Raw genomic sequence first — 6,362 nt, 5'->3', positions numbered from 1 at the left:
ATTAAAGGATGGGTGGATATGGCGCTATGCTCCTGGAATCCCAGGGCTTTGAGAGACTGAGGCAGAGGTAGTTCAAGACTGGCTTAGGGTACATAAAGACCCGTTTCAAAAAGCCAGTAAAAAGAAAGGAAGGAAGGAAAAGAAAGAGAAATGTAAGGAATATTAAATGGCTATCCTGGGCGCTTTTAATTTTTTGTGCCCCACTGCAATAGCATTCCATAAGTGTCTAGGACTCTGCTGATCTGTCTTTGTCATCTTGACATCATTTCTCGCTTTCAATTGTTTTTCCCTGGTTTCAGTAGATTTTCTATTGCCGTCGGTGTTTTAGTTTTCGTTTGTGTTACTCGGAGGGAAGGGGCTCCAGTTGATTTAGTGGTTTCCGTTTTATTTAGATATTTTAATGAACAACTGGCAACCAGCCCAGGTCCCCAGGGTCCGAGCCCGCACACTCTGGCTGCTGTTACAGAAGCGCCCGCCAGGGGTCAGCACAGGCCCGACATTGGCCTGAGTGTCCCACAATGCACCGGGCTTCAAGCAAGCTAGGCGGGCCAGTCAGAGTTGCTGCTGCGCCTGTGCGGCAGAACCTCAAACGGTGGGGCGGGGCATCCCATCAAGGGTGCGACCTGAATGTTTGGGCGGGGCCTATATATATGGGGCGTGGTCTATTGAGGGTTTGGGCGAGTTTGCGGGGTGGGACTTGGCTTTGGGGGCGGGACCTGAGCTTCGGGGCGGGGCCTAACTGATAAAGGCATGGAGGGGCGTGGTCTGCCGTCGGGGGCGGGGCCGGACCAAGTATTCTGCTAACGTGGAGGTCAGCGGTTGTTGCAGACCTCGGCTCCTGGTGCTGTGGCAAGGTAGGGGCTCTGGAGGCTCGTCCCTTGAGGGCGGGATGTTCTAGAGTGGTGCGGGCGTGACTGCGGGATCTGTAGAAAAGCTTTGCATTTCCAAAGTCTCAGGACACCTACTCGGGGCGTCTGGGATCCATTGTGGTGTTTTGTTCAGCTCCAAGCTGTCCCTCTCGTGGGAATGGATGTGACTCTCGGGCGCAGGTGGCTGGTGGGAAATTAGAACCATGGATTCGAGGGCGCGCACTGCGGGCAGGGATGAGTGGCAGCTGCCACTCCTCTCAGAAGGTGCTGTCCCTTGAGCTGAGCCGCTGAGGCCCTGATGTCCCAGAAACCCTGAATGCCACTCAGGATGGCCCCTGGGGGGCCCAGCTCCTCATTGATTGGAGTGTCTTAGTTTGCGAGTTCATAGAACTTTGCAAAAAGTACGGTTCGGTAACTAGGAAGCACTGAAATGCCTGGCGGTTTGGACTTGAGTGTGTCTGCCCCCTCAGCCTATTTCTGCTTCTCTTGGACTTAGTCCTTTAAGTCTCCTTTCTTATTTTCTGTTTCCTTGGGAATGTCACAACCTGGAGGCTTCAGGTCGGAATGCCCATTAAGGTTCTTCCTCAGACCCATGTGTCCAATCATGTTTTAGTTTTTTCCTTGTGTATGAGTGTTTGAGCCTGCGTGTATGTATGTATATTCACTGTGTGTGTGCCTGAAGGCCAGCAGAGGGAATCGGATCCCTACAGTTAGGGATGGTAGTGAGTTACCGTGGGTATGCTAGGAACTTCTAGAACTCCCATCCTCTCTGAGAATATAATGTGCTCTTAACCTCCAACCCATCCCTCCAGCTCCATAAATTGTATTTGAAAGGCTTGTTTTATCCTGTTACACATCCATTTTCATAAGCCAATTGATTTGCTTTTACTTAAACTCTAAGAAATTTCTTATTCCTTAGTAATGTTTATAATTAGAAAAACTATAGCAAAAAGGTGATAATCCAGGTGAACACAATCCTAACCAGCAAATGAGTCTCTTGGTGGGAGGCTGTGGGTGGTAAATCAGGCAAGCTTGATTCTCAGACGTTTCTGCCACCAAGCAGGCTGAAATATGAAAACCATCTTCATTGTGTCTTCCAAACCTAAAATGTAAATAATTAACACACATTCCTTTTCTTGGTTGCTAGAATTCTTGACTTGATAATCAAAACAACAACAAAAAAAGTCTTTTTTTTTAAAGTATTCATTTCTTCTTTTGAGAGAGTGTCTCTCTATGTAGTCCTGACTTTCCAGAAACTCACTATATAGACAGCCTGGCCTCAAACTCACAGAGATCCACCTGCCTCTGCCTCCCAAGTGCTGGGTTAAAAGTGTGGGTGTCACCGTGCCCAGCCTCCCCTGCCCCCAATGCTTCTAAATGGTTACTGAATTACCTCTGCTCAAGGAGAGGAGTTGACTAACTGTTTGGGTTCTAAATCTTTGTAAAGCAGGAACCTACCTTAATGGTTATTCTGAGTGACTTCATTACTCGGGGATTGTTCCAGCCTGTTTTGTAAAGACAGAACACCACCCTAGTTATCCATACATGGCTCCCGTTCGGTAGACATCCTATGGTGCTGGGGCTGGAAATGCAAAGATAATTTAAACTTCAGCATCTGGAGCTAACCTAGGAAGGTAAATCAACCCAGACAGTGTGGTACTGCAGCATATATTTGCCATGGGGATGGGCCAGGCCACAGTGCCAGGGCTTTACGTCTGTAAAAGCTGACACCAGACATAAGTATTAAGGGTGCCTGGTAAGCGGGGTCAAGCTATAACAAAATCACAGTGGGCAAGGAAGGAAATTCGAGAACCCAGACAGATGAAGAGTAAGATAGATACCATGCTTCGTGATGTGAGCCAATTCCAAAGGATAAATTATGTATGTCTCTACTTGAACAAGGTCCTTAGAGTAAATAGGTTGATGGAAATAGAAGACAGAATGCTGATTGCCAGGAGTTGTGGCAGAAGAAATACAGAGTTAGTGTCGAATGGATAAGGATTTGAGGAGATGAAGTTCTAGAAAAACATGTGATGTTATACAGCACAGTGAACATACCAGTGTGGTAGAGCTGCATCCTTAAATTGGTTAATCTCAGGGCTGGGGAGATGGCTCACCGGTAAGTGTGACGATCTGAGTTCAAAAAAGCTGTGTGTGACTGTAACCCAGTGCTTGGGAGGCAAGCACTCAGAGAGAGGATTGGTGGAGCTTGCTGGTTACCAACCTAGTTCTAGGTTCAGTGAGAGAGCCTATGTCTTGAGGAATAGTGACAGAACAGGGCACCCAGCATTTTCCTCTGGCCTCATTCTTAAAGCATACTCCTCCGAACACATGTTTACCACATACGAGTATGTGGTTAATCTCTTTTTCTCTGTTTCCTATCAACATGAAGAATCTCTTCCTGCCAACCTCCGGCCATGAAGAAGCCCAGAAATAGAACTAAGTATCCATGCTGTGATGATTTTAATATGCCTGGCCCATAGGAAGCGATACTATTAGGAGGTGTGGCCTTGTTAGAGTAGGTATGGCCTTACTGGAGGAAGTGTGTCACTGTGGGGGTGGGCTTTGGGACTTCCTATGCTCAGGCTCCACCCAGTGTGGGTGGAGATCCTCCTCCTGGCTGCCTATAGAAGATAGTCTCTTCCTGGTTGCCTTCCAATCAAGATGTAGAACTCTTGTCTCCTCAAGCACTAAGTGTGCCTGCGAGCTGCCGTGCTTCCCACCATGATGATAGGGACTGAACCTCTGACACTGTAAATCAGCCTGTCTTAGTTAGGGTTTTACTGCTGTGAACAGACACCATGACCAAGGCAAGTCTTATAAAGGACAACATTTAATTGGGGCTGGCTTACAGGTTCAGAGGTTCAGTCCATTATCATCAAGGTGGGAACATGGCAGAATCCAGGCAGGCATGGTACAGGAGGATCTGAGAGTTCTGCATCTTCATCTGAAGGCTGCTAGCAGAATACTGGCTTCCAAGCAGCTAGGATGAGGGTCTTAAAAGCCCACTCCCACAGTGACACACCTACTCCAACAGGACCACACCTTCTAATAGTACCACTCCCTGGGCTGAGCATACATAATCACACAGCCCCAGTTAAATATTTTCCTTTATAAGAGTTGCCGTGGTGTGGTCATGTCTCTTCACAGCAATGGAAACCCTAAGACACATGCATACCTTGAATCTGAGCACTGGGAAAACAAATAGGTGGATGTCTGTGAATTCAAGACTAGCCTGGACTGCACAGAGTTACAGGCCAGCCAAAGGCAACTTAGTGAAACCTTATCTCAAAAAAAAATTAATGGCTAATATAGTACATTGTATGTCTTTATATATTTTATCATATACAGAAAAAGTCTCATTAGCCATCATATTGTCTAGGTGCTTGTGTCAAATTTGAGATAAGGTAAGATCAAAAATGCAATTCTGCGGGGGGGGGGGGGGGAAGGTAAAAGGTATTTTATACAATCCAGCCCAAGAAAAGAATACTAGCTAGATTCTTTGACAGGTCACCAGAGACCAAGACTGTAAGACAGCCAGAGATATAGCTAGTGCTCTTTAGCCTGCTCTACTTATAGATGAGAAGAGGCTAGCCCAGGGTTACCAAGTCATTGGCCCAGGGTCACTGCACAAGCCCAGGCACAGTGAGTATGTGAAACCAAAATCCATCCTCGATGGCCAGACTAGTGCTTGGTACCAACAAAGACTCTGAGCTGATGAAGCTGCTCCACCCGTCCAAGCAGGAAGCTAACCAGGTCTGTCATCTTGTTAGCCTTGTGGCAGCAAGTTATAAACATACAACTGATAATGGAGACTGTGTGGTTAGAATCGTATGCGTTTGGCTGCTGGTTCTGGGTATCGAGGTGGTGAAATGCAGCCAGGCATAGTGGCGCCTGCTTGTAATCCCAGCACTTGGGTGGTAGATGTAGAGGACCAAAGTTCCAGGCCAGCCTCAGCTATAAAATAAACTCAAGATCAACCTGAGGTTCACGAGAGACCCCGTCCTAAAACAACAGCAAAAACAGACAAAAACCAGAAGGGAGGGAAACGGTAAGAACATCATCGAAGATGTGACGCTGGAGAGATGGCTTAGAGCACATTCAGAGATGGGGCTTGGAATCCATGCTTTTAATTCCTGCACCTAGGAGGCAGAAGCAGCTCAGAGTGTGAGGCCAGCCTGGTCTACATAGCGAGCTCCAGAACTATGTTAGAGAAACCCTGTCTCAAAAAAAGAAAAAAAAAAAAAAAAGATTGCTTTTGCTGTTCCACGTCTGCCTCCTACTTGCTGTGGTTCGGAAGTGGTTGGAGTGTGTAGTCCCCAAGGGTTCAGAGAATGGGCTGTGAGGGTGATGATGGAGGTGGGCAGAGGGACTTGAGAACCTCTGGTAGTCACTCTGAGGATGGATCCCTGGGCTACAGACAGACAAAAACCAGACAGTATTTGAATCAAGTCTTCTTGTGATTCAGGTATTCTTGTGGCTATTTCGTGATGGGTGGAGCAACATAGTCCAAAAACAAAGACAGCATTTGAAAAGTGCAGGCAGTCACGGTTGGTAGCTGTCTCCACTGTAGTGTCTCACATGAGCTCTCATCTCCTCACCTGAATCTTTGGGTCCTCAAAGGAAAGGGCCTTATCTAGCATCGCCTGCTGTCTGCTCTGGCCAAGTATTCAGTGTGCTCTTAAGAGAGTTGTGACCTTATAGGGAGAAGGAGGGAGGGAGGGACGGGGGGGGGGGGAGAGACAGAGAGAGAGAGAGAGGACAGAGAGAGAGTCAGAGAGAGAGAGAGAGAGACAAAGAGAAAGACAGAGAGAGGAACAGAGAGACAGAGACACAGAGAGAGACAGAGGAGAGACAGACAGGGTTTCTCAGTAGCCTGGGGGGTCTCCTCTTTCTACTAGAGCACCCCAAGAATCCCTTTGTTCCCACCTTCCTAATGTGCGGAAGGACATGCACTTGCCACAACCCTTGGCTTTTTTATACAGGTTCTGGGGATTGAACTCGGGTCCTTATGCTTGCAAGGCAAGCACCTTCCTGCCTGAGCCATCTTCCCAGCACCTAACATATATAGATGCATCGTTTCCCTTTCACCTACTGCCTTTGCTTTCTTTCCCTCTTTGCCAGGCTGGTCTGGAACTTGCTAAGCAGCTCAAGCTGTCCTTGTGCAGCAGTGTTTCTGCATCAGCTTTGTGACCTGAGCCACCATAGCCAGGCTGTCCAGTGGCTCTCACCAGCTACCCTGCCATGTGATTTTTTTAATGCCTTCCAATAGCTCATCTCCATCAGCTTGTCAGTTTATAGCAGGTCATTAAAGGACCCTTGCTCCCTTTACTACATCAAGGCTGTCAAACCCATTGATTAACTTCACGAGTGCCCTCCTCCTCCCCCCCCTTTTTTTCTTTATTATGTATTATGTATACAACATTCTGTCTGCGTGTATGCCTGCAGGCCAGAAGAGGACAGCAGATCTCATTACAGCCACCATGTGGTTGC

The 6,362-nt window shown here is 47.5% G+C and overlaps 1 protein-coding gene across 2 annotated transcripts in view; it reads left to right on the top strand.

The window, feature by feature from the left end:
* Nucleotides 1–777: 777 nt before the first annotated feature.
* Extl3 (exostosin like glycosyltransferase 3) overlaps nucleotides 778–6,362 on the top strand; it is a 93,272-nt gene continuing 87,687 nt past the window's right edge. The window contains exon 1 of one of the 2 annotated variants that reach the window (XM_021181879.3): nucleotides 778–854. The gene's annotated coding sequence lies outside the window, so the exon portion shown is untranslated. The remainder of the gene's footprint in view (nucleotides 855–6,362) is intronic. The other variant, XM_021181878.3, reaches the window with a different exon arrangement.

This window comes from Mus caroli, unplaced genomic scaffold, assembly GCF_978045245.1.
Source record: "Mus caroli unplaced genomic scaffold, Mus_caroli_1 scaffold_12, whole genome shotgun sequence".
Lineage (NCBI taxonomy): Eukaryota > Metazoa > Chordata > Mammalia > Rodentia > Muridae > Mus > Mus caroli.
Note: the sequence above shows the minus strand (reverse complement) of the source record. Positions and strands in the feature narration are given on the sequence as shown.